Raw genomic sequence first — 17,903 nt, 5'->3', positions numbered from 1 at the left:
TTATATATATATATATATATATATATATATATATATATCTTTGTGAATCTGGCATCCAATTATTATAAACTGAATTTTTTTATTATAAAATGATAGTATTTCGTTTATAATTGTTTGTAATAACAATAGCTTTGTTTGTAATTTCATATAATAAAAAATAAATTTTTTTAAAAATGACTGTCACTCGACTTTAAAATAAAAAAATTATTAATATACCTTGATTCAGAATTGTTTATAGTTGTTTGTAATGATTTTCCGGTCGTTTGTAGTTGCACCATTTAAAAGTTACAGTAAATTTACAATAAACGAATTACGTAACTTTGCCAATTTTTGAGATATCTTATTGTTACTACAAACTACTACAATATAAACTACTACATATAAACGAAATACTATAATTTTTTTAATAAAATAATTTAATTTATAAAAAGTCAGGTGCCAGGTTCACAAAGTATTGGGTTGTCCGGAAAGTTCATGCCGCAAAAGATTTAAATTTAATAAATGTATACTAAAATTTAAATCTTCTGCGTTTAAATTTTTCTTCAAAATCACGAACTTTCCAGACAATATGTTATATCACATTTGAAAAAATTATTTTAATAGTTTTTGCTCGCTGATCGATGTTTGTTGCATAATTTAATATTACCTCGTCTCTATTATTTACGTGTCAGTCATGTGACGATAAACCAGCGATCGTTTATGCTAAAAGTAAACCGGATATTCATATATAAGTAGCCAAAATCAACAGATATATAACGGATGATTTTATTCGACTGTCTACGATGATATGTAAGTCTCAGCAATAGCGATAGACTAGAGAAAGACATCTTTCTTTTGCCGCGAGATATTTTTTTATCGCAAAACAAAAAAGAAGAAGATAATGGGAGAATTTTTTAAAATTAGTAAAATTAATTGGAACATATGTCAGAAGTAAATAATTTATTGTCATTAATTGACAAAAAAATTTCATTGACATATCGCAGAAATTCTATTGAGATATGTACTTGATATTTATATACAGTTTCCCAAAGTTCGCGATTCAAAATACTGTAGTAAGAAAGCTTTTTAAAAAATTAAAAAAAAAGTTATTTGTAACTATTGTTAATAGTTTCTGAAATGTAAGGGCTTAAATATAGCCAATTGTAGATTATGTTTAGGTCATTTGTGAACGCGCTGAATCTGTATTTATTAGCGTTCACTAAAAGTGATTCTAGACAATTAGTAAATCTGATCAGTAACTGACAGTATGTGTCAATATTTTTAGTATCTTTATAACCTTATACGATCAGTATTATTGATAATACATTCCATTTTAGTTCTACGTACATTATTGCACGTATACTTTGATAAAGATTTTAATAAAATGATGCTGAGAATCAAAATCCAGATCACTGTCATTATTTTATATCAATCTATCAATATTAACTACACCCGATCAGTATAATATTGTCAGTATTTGTTTATTTGTTGCTGACAGTATATTGTTGACCGTGTAGAGTCTTAATATTACCGTATGCACGACTCATAAACAAGCGGCCTTCCAATCATAGTCTATAATTAGTCATATTTAAGCTTTTATCATCTCAAAAATTATTGTTTAAAATAAAATAAAAATTTACAAATAACTTTTTTATTTTTTCTTTCAAAAACTATCTGTAGTATTAGATGTGGGAAAAAGTTAGTGGCGTTTTTTCCATTAGATGGGATTAAAAAAACGTCACGAACTTTTTCCCACCTAATATTTTGAGTCGTGTATTTTAGGAAAATTCGTATAAGTAAAAAATTCCTTGCAGTGAGATACAATTATATGTTGAATTGTTTTTATTATTTATCTATGAAATAAATTTCTGTTTTTCTAAGAATTTTATTTTTAATTTCATCTTTCTTTTCTTCTATTTTGGTATTTCTTTTCTTCTTCTTTTAATATTTAAGGGATTAAAATGCCTCTGATTTCTCTAAGATCTATAGGACACATTCATTTTTTGCATCTTGTTTACGAAGAGATTATGATCAATTCACAAATTCATTTATGGTGCTCCATGTATCCCTGCTTGCGCATTTGTCACGAGAAGGTTATACGTTTCAAGGTTGTGAATGAAAGGTCGTCGATTTTACGAATATATATATCTTTGAGAGAACGCTCTCGTCATTTTTTTATGCCGCTAAAATTCGTTTAAAAAAGTGAATTAATTTTCGAAAGTGCACGATTTATTTTTTTTGCATAACATTGTTTGTTTAATCTTGATTAATTATAATTATTTGCATGGAGATAAATTATTTTATATTATATTGAAACAAAATACAACGTCAAAATACAGAGTATCTCGAAAGTTTTTGCCAATCACTTTTGTGTAGATAGAGCGGACTAAACTGAGCCGAAAAGTCTTATACCATTTCGCAATAATTAATGAGATATTAATTACTAAAAGTTATCAAATATTGGTCTTGAATATTTTTTTACTCAAATCAACTTTACAGAAAAAGTGCAAGAGATAAAAATCATTTATTTTCTTCTCACAGAACTCTAAGAATTTTTTCGGAATTTTTAATTAACTTTTTAATATTGCATTTTCTTATTTTTACGTGAGAAAATACAGTATTAAAAAATTCTGAAAAATTTCTGAAAAAATTCTCAGAAACTTTATGAGAAGAAAATAAATGATTTTTGTCTCTTGCAGCTTTTCTATAAAGTTGATAGTATTTTAGTAAAAAATTATTCAAGATCAATATTTAGCAATTTTTATCTTGTTAACTATTGTGAAAATTGTAAAATAGAGAACTTTTCGACTCAGTTTAGTCCACTCTATATCTACATAAAAGCGATCGACAAAAACTTTCGAGACACCCTGTATATTGTATGCTCTATACAGTGCGCGCTGTTCTAAATGCTTTTTTTCTATTGACAATTACTGTCTGGAAAAAGTAAACAGAATATTCAACATTTACTTGCAAATTAATCGAGTATCAACACTGATTCATCATTATTTATAGAATCGCTCCATGAATATTTATCGATCAATTGATCGATCGTATATGTGAATGACGTATTCTCATTTAGAGTGCTTTTTACCATATAACGAGGACATAATATCTAATATGTCGAATTTTGTTCGAATTTTCCTTTTATTCTAAAATCGACTTTAGATGACCTATAAATTACTTAAACTTTTTAAGAATTCACAGTATAAAATTAATACCAAAATTATTATACCTTTTTGTAAAATATCACGTATTTTGTATTATTAACTGTATTGCAACACTAAGTTTTTTTACTGTAAACATTTTTTACTTGAAATAAATTTTTTTCAGTTATACTTTTACTTTTACTTTTTTGATTCTTTGTAATTTACTGAGTTGGAATAGAAAAATATATATCACTTGAGTTGAAATAGGAAGATCTTTAAATGAGAATAAAAAGATATATATCACTTAGATTTTATTTTTAAGAAATAAAGGTTTGTTATAAATTTAGAATATTGTTTTTCGCACTCTAATTTTATTTTTTAAAAGAAGTAGTACGACAATAATATTTGAAGAAAATGTGTATTATGTTTGTAGTTGATTCAATTTAGAGATTTCATATATTTTTTTGAAAATTATATATTTGAATAAAATAATAAAATATTTTCTGATATCATTTTTAAATAAAAATATAACAGATGTTTGTATGAACTTTTTAACATCTAAATTTTTCCTTTTATCAAAACTTTATCATAACTAAATTATATGAATCTAATAATTTTTTAATAATAAATAATCTAAACTGCGTTTTCAGTTTGCAACTTTAATCTTTCATCATGCGTTCTTTTAAAAATTTTTAACACATTTTACAAGTCATTTAAGTCTAACACTACTAATATAACACTTGATATTAATTTTGAAACAGTTGTTTCTCTCGAATATTTTTCGGAATGAAGTAAGCAAAATAATTTAAGAATGGCTGCGTTTTTCAAAAAAAAGAAAACAACTTTCTTTGATCGGATATATGAATTCTGAAATATTATAAAATATTAAAATTATACAAAATTAGATATAAATAAAAGAATTTTACTAAATATCTAGTTTAGATGACACTTCACCGATTTCAATGTCCTTTAAATATGATAGGGGAGAATGTCCTAAATTATTTCCTACAAGAATCAAGTGAAGAATGACATTGGTTTAAAAGATAATAAAACTAAGAAGATAAACTAAATTTTCATAATAAAGTTTACGATTTTTCATACAAAGCGACTCCCACCCCCCCCCCCCTCCCTGCTTCGAACTTTCCAAAGAAATATGGTAAATCTCGGAAAGTCATATGCCCCCGAAGGGAGAGAGGTGAGGAATGAAAATCCCGCACTCTAAATCTAAACTAGATATTTACCAGAATTTTTTACGTGATCAGATTTTTCATATAATTTTGTAACTTTGAAAAAAAATTTTTCACATATTTATATGAAACTTGAATATTTTAGAATTTACATATCTAATTAAGGCCACACAGACCTTTGCATAAGTGACTCAACCAATCAAAATTCTTTCCTTCTACGGGATCTACAATAGAAATCGTAGCAGTGATAGGGTCTTAAGTCGTAGAAAATTGATCATAGTCGACTTCTTCTCACATTCGACTGTGATTGGTTAATTTTCTATGACTTAAGATCTTATGATCACTACCATTGGCATTCATAGTCGATTCTTATTTCAAAACGGTCTTAAGTAAAATGAATTCCCCAATGAATAAAAAATAATAAATAAATTATATGAAAAGTAAAATCCGAAACATGTATGTAATAATCGATTCGAATACAATATCTTTTATTTTGTAATCTCTTAGTTTTTCAACATAAAATTTATGTACGTTAGACTCTTATATGTCCTACAATACAATATATTGTATTTATTATTTATATTCTACAACAGATTAGAACCATCTAAAGTAGACTTAACCTCTTACTACTTTATTTAGTAGAGTTAGATTTTTTCCAATTTTATAATATTACTATACGTGCGAAAAATATCTCATCGTATTAAGTTAAATATTATTGATTTAAATTTAAATAAAATAAATTTAAATGTTAACGTTAGTTTATAACTAATGTTTTTTTAAAATTATTTTGAACCAGACAAGATGTTTCTTATAGATTTTTGTATGTGGAATATCTGTTCTTGACCAACAAATCTGTAATATTTACGAAAAAGAAGATTACATGTTCGTTGGAGCATTCATTACGTTCATATCCTTTTGCGTCGTCGATATGTTGCTTTTTTGCTTGTTTCTTTATCAAAAGCTGCAATGACCAAGATATTACGTTATATTATCTCGCGATTTTTTCCCGATTAGTTACGCTATCATTCAGTACAGTATGACTGGACACACTGGGTGTGTCTAGAAAAGTTCATTTATCAGATGATAATTCCGTTCTTCAAATTCCGTTCTTCAAGAAGTTACTAAAGTCTTTTCAAGGAATATTTTATCTGAAATACAATAAGCCATTTAATATTGAAGAATAATTATCATAATGATCTAAAAAAAAAATGGACGATTTCGCGGACAAGCATAATAGTCTTTGTTCTTTACTTAATTTTCCAAAACTTTTTAGAAAAAAATTCATTCAAAATAATTTATACTGAATATCAAATCCAAATTAGCGCTGTGGTTGTAACATATATGAAAAAATCTACATTTTGTAAAATTAGCCGATGTGATGTTGACGTTTTCAAAAATCCGAAATTTTATACACAGTCCCCTTTGTACCTACAATAATAGTATTCTCTAGTTCCTGATAGGTTTTAACAACAGTTTCGCTGATTTAGCTAAAAAAAAATTTTTTAAATCGAGTGCCAACTTTGCGTGGTAAATTATTGCAAAAATTAATTTTTATCACGAAATTCTACAGTTCTCGAAAAATTTAATTCCTAATAGGTTTTAGCAATAGTTCTGGTCTTTAAGGGAAAGTTTAGAATGACGACCGAACTTGATCGAGGTTGATAGTACAGACTTTTTAAAATTCCAAATTTGACACAATTAACAGTGACATCTTTCATTTTTTATATTTATTATACATCTCACTCAATGCATTCATCTGTCCTTATCTAACATATTACAACGCTATCGCTTAGAAAATCAAATACCTATTATTGCTTTGACACAATTATTACTTTGTTTACCATTTCGAGTTTTCATTCAGCGTTTATATACATGTTGTATACCGACATAATTCTTTCTTTTTAAGCTTTTAATCTTAGTTTCATAAACTCAATATTGTTTGTGCATATAATATACTTAATGCATTGTTGTTTCATATATTCATTGTCGGTCCATAAGAGCTATAAAACTTTTGTATTAAATATCTACGTCAGATGACAGCTCTATGAGTTGAAAAAAGTAAGTTTTTAATTTTTTTTTTCGATTTTAGTATAAAGTCTATTGCAGCACCACTAAATTTTGCGTCTACTTTAATCCTGTAAAAGCATTTTTTATTCCGTTCAGTAAATTCGGAGATTTATATCGATCTGCAAAGTCTCGACATTTGGCTACTCCAGCATTCTTTTAAATGTTCGTTAATAAAATTTGTTAATAAATATGTAATCTGACGGTTGACATCCTCATTAAAAAAAAAAAAGTTTTCATCATGAAATTCTCTTGTTTTCGAAGAGTTCTACAGTTTTTGAGTTTTTGACGAGTTTTAGTTCCGGTCTCTAAGTATTTTTAAAGTTACGTTTCGCAGGTTGTCTCCGTGTTCAAGTCCATCCTTAGAATGTTCTTTTTATTCTTGTGGTGAAGTGCCAGCGCTCTGATGGAAAATTTGTTTGAAAATACTTAAAGGCCGGAACTGTCGCTAAATCTATCAGGAACTGTAGAACTATTGTGGATGCAAACGGAACTGTGTATAAAATTTTGAATTTTTCAAAATAGGGTGCTAACTTCACGCTAGCGTAAAATTAAATATCTGGTTTTCAAATTTTTTTTTAAACCCGTAATTCCTCTTTTTATGATCGATGCCGAGTATCGCATCTTTTTATCGATTAATTTTATATGTTCATTATTTTTGATTATCTACTAACGATATTTAGTTGCATTGAAATATTATCAATTATTTAGCGATCACGATTAGATTATTCCAAGAAAAGATCATAAGATTAAGATCGTAAGATTAAGATCTCAGTTTAAGACAGAAGTATCACGATTTTTATATTTGCAAGTTAAGCTAGTTATTTCTTATTGAGAATTTCATAAATTTTCGTAAATTAATCCATTACGTATATTCTATTTCAAATATATTTCAATATAACTTTATTATATAAATATATATATATCTTTACAATATGAAATAACAACAATTTTTATATATTATATATAACATATTACTTTAAAAGATTGCAATATTTAAACTTTGTTGCAATATTGTTATGTCCGCTAAAATAAAATAAAATAAACTATTGCTGCAATATTCTGTAATATTGTTGCCATGTTTAGAGAAATGTTGCAAATATATGTTTGCTGTAATATTTCAATAATCAATTCAGTTTTATTGTTAATATATTGATTAGCATCACATTCCAAAATGCATACGACAAAGTTATGATGTAATGCAGAAATTAAACAAATCAGGAAATATAATATTCTTTTAATTAAGAAACTTTAATTTGATATCTATGAAATACTAATTATATTTATTAGTTATTGCTTCAAGAGATTGAATTATGTTGATGCTAGAACAATTGTTTGTATTCGAAAAGAAATATGAACGAAAAATCTTTGCAACAAAATAACGGATCACATTTTTTAATTAATTTACAGCAAATCTGATGCTATTATACTAGTCATATTATTAGAAAAATATATGTTCTTTCATGATGTAATTTTCATTTTTAACATCAAAATATTAATTATTTATCATATTTCTAATGTAATAAAATCGAGATGATTTTGTTAATGATAGAGTCATTAAAATGGTGGATGCGAACTTCCTGTTACTGGGTCTTTCAAATCATAATTAGCCTCGCCCGCAAGTTTTTATATTGCGTTTATTTCGCAACTCCATTTGTTGCATTATGTTCTTAGCAGCGCCTATAATTTTCGTCCCCGCTTCTCATCATTCGCCAATGTCGGGAATTCCCAGGTGTCTCATTTTCTGTAATTATCACGCTTTGCACGTACATGTGTATACTATTTTCGCGATTGTGACCCTTGATGCACATTTTTCACGTTACTTTAACATCTAGTTTCCTGTTCGTCAATAAACTCGCATTGAATTAATACTTTTTTTTTCTTGATTCTTTGTGTATTCTCTGAGATTGTATAAAGAAAGAAAAGAAATTACGTATATAAAAAAATCTTATGTATAATTAATATGATTAATGACAAATATAATGAAAAACGATTTTAGAAGGTTTTTTAAATTTTTTAAAATGTTTGCTGACTCAGAGACTTTATTTTGTGCAAATACGATAACTCATGAAAGTAAACTCACCGATATATTATCAGAGATGATTAATTGTTATTCGTATTAGTAATTTGCGATGCTTATTTGGGACACAGAATTTTATGATATACATTTCTGATTTTGTATTAATCGTAAATATTGATTTTATGACATGAGAAATGTATATCTGACTAATTATTATTTTTTATATCATATTATACATTTCAAATATTTTTAATTAGTATTAATCGTCAAAAACATATATTATTGTCTCTTTTACGTAGCATTTTTTTTTATATTTGGAATATTTTTACTATTGTTATTAACAATCATGCTCTTATTTATCTTAAAATCTCAATAAATACGTTCGCTTTCGTATATATTGTGCAACGAAGTGAATTATGCATTTTTTTATTTTTTTGGCATGAATAAATATTTCATTTGAATTTTTAGCCAGAAGTTATTCATGCCATTGCAAACAATCGATATTTATCTTATCAATCATTGTATAGTAATCGTTCGAAAATCCAATTCTTCTTTAAACATTCGCACGTATATTAAGATGATCAACTTGTTATAAGAAAAGAAAAAGGGATATTTAAAAAAATTTGATTTAATTTTAAAATAAACATTTTTTTTATAATTGTCATAATGAAACACATGAATAATATTATATTATTATATTTGTAAATAACTAATAATATTTAATATATAACATCATAATAAAAGTTACATCAAGTTACGAGATTATATTATTTTTTTAAATTATATTTCTACTCAATATTTTATGAACAATATCTGGATTTGTAAATAAAAAATCATGTTAGTGCTGAAAATTTCCATAAAAAGTTTTTATAATATATCCAAACATCATTTTCATTCGTAAACAAAGAACGTCACTGTTGCATTGGAGAAAGATATTTGCATACAAAAAGTCTAAGAGTTGCTAAGTGATGAGAGGACCTATTCATTGTTAATAAAAATCCGAAAAAGATTGTAAAAAGAAAGGTTAACGATCTAATTAAAAAATGGTAAAACAAAAAATAGATTTCTAATAAAGAGTCTCTTTTCCTCTGTTCTAGTGACGCTCTTCTTCTGAAAGTATCCAAAGATTTATAAGATTAATATTCCGTTTAGAATCATAGTCTCCTCTATTATATTCGTAATTTCTGAAGGAAATCATTTTAAACAGTATTTCGAAAACAAGAGGTCATGTGTATAATAGTTTTGATCTATATAAAAAATTGTCTGGAGTCAGCATAAGGGAATCTGACATGCTTTTCTTGGATGTCGCATTTTTATTCACGAATTAAATTTAATAATCGATGGTATTGAAAAACGATGGGTTACTTATACAAAATTTTATGAACATACCGAAAGAAGAGTTTATTAAAGTCATAGAATTTGTATTATTTTCTACTTATTTTTAACAATATGATTTATAAACAAACATACCTTGATGGATTCTCCCCTTTTATCTGTTATTGCCGACATTGTTATGAATCTGGAGCAGAACGTATTAACCATTTAATTAGATTTATCCATCTACTTTAGATATGTAGATATCATGCTTGTTTCAGACTAGAGAGAAGCTAGATGAAAACCTCTCCATAAATTCAATAGTTACTATGAATACTTTAAATTTATTGTAGAAATGGAGGATAAGCGTTGTCTTAAGATAGTAAAGTAAGTTTTTAGGTTATTGAAAACGATAAAATTATTATTGATTGGTTCCACAAAAAAATCTTTTCTGATCTATCGTTTTTTAATCATTTACAACATAATTGATCACGCAATACTATTATCTCATTCATCCTTCTATAATGAAATTATTGAATTGTGCATAAAATTATTGTTGGACAATAGTTATACTCTAGAAGGTAACTATTTTGATTAATAAAATATTAAATAATTTTTGATCAATAAAAGATTTAAAAATCTATATGTAAATAAAATGGCATTTTTTTGGAGATGGCAATCAGAAAAAAGTAAATAATCAAGTAAAAAGAGATTTGATAATTCCATATATTAAAGGTATTTCCGAGATGGTAACTTTATTCGTTAATAAATCATTACCAGTTTTCATAAAAATCAAATAAAAATCAAATAAACTCAGTAAATCATTAAGGTTCACAAAGATAAAACGGTTCATAAAGATAAATCAGTTTGCTAATCATATAATATATAGAATCGATTGTAAAAATGCGATGCATAATACAAAGGCCAAACAAAGAGAAAACTTCGAATGAGATATATAATAGATTAAAAGAACATAATAATAATATAAAATTAGCTCCATCCAAACATTAATAAATCAAATAGGCAAAAGAAGGGCAGAAGAATCAATATTTTTAATAGTAAAAGAACTTTAATTTACATCATAAAATTCATATAATAATAACAAAGAACAAAAACATTTCGACTCCGCTCGAGTCATTTTCTCAATGTTGCGATAAACTTATTCAAATATCGCTATGAAACAAATATATATAATATTACAAAACTCGTTGTAATTCTAAAATATGTATTCTTCATTTTGTGTAGTGCGCTGCAATTATATCGGAAATCAAAATAATAAGAAAGTGACCATGAATAAAAGAAAAATTAATACTTGACACATATAAATTAATAATATATATAATAAAATGATATATCTTGTCAGTTATATTAGTAAATACGTTGAGAGTCCATTAATAAAAAAAAAGAGAGAAAAAACGCAGAAAAGTGGTAATCCATATCGTAGAATACATTATTAATTAGAGCAAATTTGCAAGAGTAATGAATATCTGACTTCCACGACGTCTGATAACGCAATATCGAGAAGGAAAAACATTCAAAAACGGAAAATGGCAATAAAGGGAAAAAGGAAAAAAGATATTAAGAAAGAGAAAGAGAATATCAGAATACAATTCGGGCAAAGAATCCGTGTCGTTTTATCTGTTTATTCCATGTTTCTGTTTTTTAATATGTACCATTTCAGATATTAATCTTTTATTGTATGAAGGTTCTATATCTAATATATCCACTTTATTCCATTTAAAGTTGTGATTCTTCTCCATATGATGGTTGGAAATCATTAATGGAGATTTTGAACTTATATTTATATGTGAAACATGTTCGTGCTGTCTAGTCTTTAACTGTCTAAGTCTCTTAGTCGGCCAACGTAACTGACATTACAATTCTCACAAAATATTCTGTAAACTACATTTTGATTATGTACATGTTCCAGCTTATCCTTTCCTCTTTTTATGAAATTTTTTAATATGTTAGGAATGATAAAAACCAATTTGCAATTAAACATGTTAACAATAGGTGTAAATCTTTCAGATATTATATTAACATATGAAATAGTAAAAAATTTTTCTATATTCTTATTATTAATGCAAATTATAAATATTGTTATATGAAATTTAATTTTATTATGAATAGTTAAGAAAATAAAATGTAGAGTATTCATTATTTAAAAAAATATTAATAGCGTCAATTAAATTATCTTGTTGAAACTTCGGATGACACAAACAAAAAATCTTCTATAATAACTGATCATTGGAATATATAACACACGTTTGATTGGGAGAGTACAAAAATATTTAGATCTTGAATATAATTATAACAAAAGGAATTCTAATTACAGAGATAATCCATATTAAAAAACAAAAGAACGGAAATTGCAAAAAAGATACTGAATTGTTGGATGGATCTTATTTTGATATAATATTTTAAAAGAAATTTTTAAGGTTAACAAATAATTGGTTTTATATTCATAATATTGTTTGGGCTTACATACATATAATGTATGTTATTGTTCAACAGCAATTGTTCATCCTTAGATCTTGATAAGAGCGATAGCACAGATTGTTACTATCAGATATTATATGTCATAATTATATGTCAAATGTTGTTTCACATCATAGCTATAAGTTATACATTATATATAAATTCTTTTTCTTTTTTTATATAATTTTCAATTTATTTTGATCTAGATTATTTTACATCTTTGACTTCAATTTGATGAACTTAACGTGATTCTCACTGTTAAACGAATGTTAAGTTCATCAAATTTAGTTATAAATTTGACATCATGACACACACGTTATTTTTTGCGAATATGATGTGCCAATACTTTGGTGTGTTGCAGTATGATTATGATATTGAATTCCATCGATTTTTATATCTATGATTACAATATTTGGATTAATTTTTTATCGTTACCATTAAATCATGACAAATTAATAATCAAATGGCTTAAATTAACAAAAAAATTTGCTAAAGAACATCCCGAAATACTTATCACCAAGACTGATAAGGATAGCGTGGCAATTATCATGGAAAAAGATGAATAATTTCCAAAATGAATGTAATATTATCTGATAACAACACCTATCTAAAAATCGAAAAGATCCTGTCAAGATAATGAGTTGTGCGATTTGTTGATAAGATGAAAAAAGAGCAGATTCATAGATGACTACACATAGAAAGACTATTACTGTAACAACAGACAAAATCACGCCCAGAGCATATGGTCTGTCAAAAATACATAAAACCGGTAATCCATAATAGTGTCATCAATCAATAGCCCATTATATCAATAGTTCATAATCAATAATCCATTATATAATCTCTTTATATTTACACCAAATCATTAAAAGTAGCTCATATCGGAGGCACTAAGCCATGTAGAAAACAGCTTTTATTTGGTCGAAAAATTAAATGAAATACAGTTAGAACCAAATCATACATTGGCAAATGTATATTAGAACCAAATCATATATCTCTGGATGTTATTTTGCTATTTACGAATATTCCCACAGATTTAGTCATTAAGGGCATACAAAAAAAAAGGATTGTATTAGCAAAAACACAAAAATACCAGAAGAAGAATTCTTAATTTCGATTCAAATATTTAATTTGACAGTATTTTGTTTTAATGGAATTATTACAAACAGATTTTTGGATTCGCACACGCCAATGGATTCAATATTATCTTCGATTATGGCTAACATCGTATTAGAAGACTTAGAATTAGATAAATTGTCATTATACATACCATTATATTATAGATAAGACGATATATTGTTAGCAGCTCCGTCAGAACACCTTAACAACATCTTGAAAGAATCTTTTTTAATTCGTAACCTGAATGATTGCAGTTTACTTTCAAAATTATGAATAACAAATTAAATTTCTTAGATGTTACAATAGTTCAAATTAAATTTCTTAGATATTATAATAGTTATTGGTAACAATAAAATCTTGTTCGACCGATATTACAAACCTACATAATCAGGTAGATTTCTGAATTCCATTCCAATCATCACAAGAAGGGCATTGTATATGGAATGGTAGACAGAATAATTCTATAATATTATCCCAATTTCCACTAAAAAAATATAAAAGAAGTTATCATTATACTACTGATGGTTATCCATTACTGATGGTTGCCATTTATTTTTTCGGCCATACATACAAGATAAAATATCATTACCAAAAATCAAACAAAGGCCTTAATCATGTCAAACAAAACAAAATCAAAGAACGGTTTTTTACTATCTCTTATGTAAAGATCCATCTCAGAGATTTTCCAATAGGCTCTAATATTAATCGAAAATTAGCATTTTTCATTCCGAACACATTAAAGAGATATATAAAACAGGACAAAGACAAACTCGATCCTATGTTGAATCGTGATGTCGTTTACAAAATATCTTGCAATGTTTCAGCAAACGATTGCATTTCAACATAATATATTGACTAAACGAAGAGACAACTTCAGATAAGAGTTCGTGAACGAATACTTGTCTGACATTAATAAAAAAATGTGTTCGTTATATGTGTCTAATATCGTCAATTTTCGTCAATCATCGCATGTCTTTAAATGTTTAAGACATCATGTTTAAAGATGACATGTGATTTTAACTGGAAGGAAGTAAAATATTGGACAGAGAATCATTACATAACAAGAAATCTGAGATAGTCTTCATGAAGAAACATAAGGATTAAACAGAGTGACACGGAATCATTTTCTGATATGTTCCTTTAGTTCAATTATTATCTTCATTCTAATAGTTCCCACTCGTTATCTCCTCTTATTATATTTCTTCTTCCTTTGTCTTAATTGCTTTCTCGTTTTTTCGTTTCTCATTTCAACAACAAACGTAACCTATATAACAGCCAAAATTTAAAAAGCTCCTTTTCAAGAAATTATCTTATTAACGATGTAATTGTGAACTTTCCTATCCAGGTATTGTATTATTTTATTATAGATTTATTTTATTATAGATACAGTTATTCACACAGACTTTTAATTAATTACAAACTTGTAACGTTTCTCTCTATTATTACTGTTAGAAATTACTCACAAATCAGTACAAAAGTATTCAAGAGAAAACATAACAAGCGAATATAAGTATTAACAAATGTTGGAAATATCTATATAAAATAAAAAATAAAAAATAGACAAACGCTGCATTGCAACACCGACTAACCAATATGCGTAAGAAAGAATTATAAAAAGCGAAAATAATTTTATCATATTATATTGAAATATTTTGTTCACATTGAGAATGACTCGATAACGGGTCGAAAATGTTTTGTATTTTATTTAAATATTAAATTGAATTATTAGTAATTATCATCTAGCTAAGCTCGTATTCTTTCTATTATTTATTTATTTTTAATTTTAATTATTGGAGCCTTGATTTATTTCCTTATTTTAATTTTTTATTATTTGAATTGTGACTAAAGAAGACTCTGTGAGTTGAAACGTTTTATATTTTTCTGTATACACTTTTATTGTCGCTGATTTCAAATATATGTTAATTTAACATCTTAAATTTGCTCATTTATTGGTTGTATTTAAATTGTTTCACTGTTGAAAATTTCACACTTATTATTTTTACTTATATCATTTTCATTTATTATTTTTTTAGTGTTAGTGTTAGTTTTAGAAAAAGGAATAATTCATAATAATATCCTTAATTTGGGACACATTGTAAAGTAGGACAAAGAGTTAAAATTTGTGACTCTTCTTAATTTAGGACAATTAGTCATTTTAATGTATATATAGCACTAAAAATGGCCAAGAAAAATGGCTCCCTAAAGATCTAATCGAAATTCCACATCGAACTCAGTTTCTCTGAGATTGGATTTGTTAATCAGCGAAAAATAATAGAAGGGGGGGAGGGGTTTAGTTACTTAATGTAATCATGAGACAATTTTCCCGAAATTATTATAATATTCATATGAAATCCTCATATATAATCCGACAATTATATATGCAATCACGACAAATCATTGTGTAATATTAGATAAAAATTATTTATTTTATCAAATGACTTTTCATGTATGTATAATGAAGAAAGTTATTTGTAATTGGATGAAATCTTATTTATTTTACCAAATGATTTCATATGTAATAAAGAAAATTATTTGTAATTATCTAATCACAATCATGTAATCTGTGGGACAATATTCCAATTAATTTACTTACTTGGCGCGGCGAGGAAGATGGTTATCTCTGCGAAAGATATAAATGCAAGATACAAACGCACGAGTTGTCATCAAATATACATAATTTCGAGCAGGAATTCGATTTAGAGAATGCTATTAGTTGGTTGCTTTTTATTTATACACGAATGAGTCTGAAATGAGCTGAGTATTTTATACTGCTACTTGCTTACTTTGGTAAAAAGTTATCACTTGACTACTTGCTTACTTTGGTAAAAAGTTATCACAACTTAGGTTCACAATTTCACTTTGAAATGAATTTACGAGACTTATTAAAGTACATAGTTTTGATCTCGTGCAGATTGTAGGTAAAGGATGCCTACAAGAGATACATACAGTGTGATACGATATATTATTACATCCTTATTGTTCATCAATGTTAAACAAGGATGATTACTGTGTTGTACTGACTAGCTTGTTGGAAAGCAAAAACTCAGTTGGATTTCACTTGTCAGAATGAAACGCGCATTCAACTGACTCACTTATGACGCTATAAGTGAGAATTATTTGAAAATCGGTAAAACAACTATAGATATGGAAAGCAACTATAGATACAATGATGTCATCTTGATAGACGCGTAGGTGCGTGTATACATATATACACGCGCGCGTGCGCGCGCGCGTGTGTGTGTGTGTGTGTGTGTGTGTATTGTATAAGAAAAAGTTCATGACGATTTTTAGTAAAATTAAAGTGTTTTTCTTAGAGTATTGAAATCAATTTATTTAAACTAAATATGCTCCATTATTTTCTATAATATTTTACCATTTTTTTTTTTGAGGCAGAGCCGTAATTCCATCGCGATAGAACTTATGTGGTTTCTGATCGAAAAACTGCTTCAAATGATTTTCACAAGTCTCTTTTGAAGCTAGCTTTACACCATTAAGAGAGTTCTGCAGAGATCTAAACAAATGATAGTCTGAGGGTGCTATGTCAGGATTATACGGTGGATGCATTAAAACTTCCCACCCAAGCTCTCGCAATTTTTGTCGAATCATCAAAGATGTGTGTGGTCGAACGTTGTCGTGATGGAAGACGACATCTCTCCTATTGATTAATTTTGGCTGCTTTCTCTCAATTGCTTGTTGTAATCTCTGCAGTTGTTCACAGTAGAGTTCGGAATTAATTGTTTGATTGGACGATAACAGCTAGTGAACGATTCCCTTCCAGTCCCACCACACACACAACATCACCTTCTTCCTCATCAATCCAGGTTTTGCGATTGCTTGCGTCTTCTCTCTTTTCTTTATCCACGATCTTTTTCTAGTTGGATTGTCGTAGGTGATCCATTTTTCATCACCAGTTATCATTCTCTTCAGAAATGGCTCAATTTCATTCCGTTTCAATAGCGTATCACAAATGTCAATTCGGTCCATCATATTCCTAACACTCAACTCGTGAGAAACCCAAACATCGAGCTTCTTTTTATATCCAGCTTTGTGTAAATGATTTAAAATTGTTTTGTGGTCGATGCCTAGTTTCCTGGCAATCTCCACAGTGCTCACATGCTTATCACGCTCGACTTTTACCATGATTTCATCGGACTTTTCAGTGATTGGTCGACTGGAGCGAGGTTCATCTTTCACATCGAAATTTCCAGCACGAAAGCGAGCGAACCATTTCCGTGCTGCTGATTTTGATAGAGTTCTTCACCGTAAATAGCGCAAATTTTTTCACAAGCCTGTGCAGCATTCTTGCCTTTATCATAGTGATACTGCAAAATGTAGCGAATTTTTTCTTTATTTATTTCCATTTTCAAAATAAATAACTTTTGATCCACTTCATTGATTTCAATCTTTTTCGGTCAAACAAAACAAAGGTTAAAATGTCACTTTTTAAACGCACGTCTAGTGTTGCCAATGCGATTAGTAGTTGCCGACTGCTGAGCATTTAATGTCATCTAGCGGGAAAAACGCCACGAATTTTTTCCCACACCCATTTTATATATATATATATATATATATATATAATAACACTGACACAGCATA

The 17,903-nt window shown here is 27.4% G+C and overlaps 1 protein-coding gene across 1 annotated transcript in view; it reads left to right on the top strand.

Annotated features, from left to right (window-relative positions):
• Window positions 1–17,903, top strand: part of LOC105617841 — a 76,792-nt gene that overhangs the window by 29,024 nt on the left and 29,865 nt on the right. The window lies entirely within an intron of this gene.

This window comes from Atta cephalotes (genome assembly GCF_000143395.1).
Source record: "Atta cephalotes unplaced genomic scaffold scaffold00014, whole genome shotgun sequence".
NCBI classification, from domain to species: Eukaryota; Metazoa; Arthropoda; class Insecta; order Hymenoptera; family Formicidae; genus Atta; species Atta cephalotes.
The sequence above is the reverse complement of the archived record's forward strand: the minus strand, read 5'-3'. Positions and strand labels throughout refer to the sequence as shown.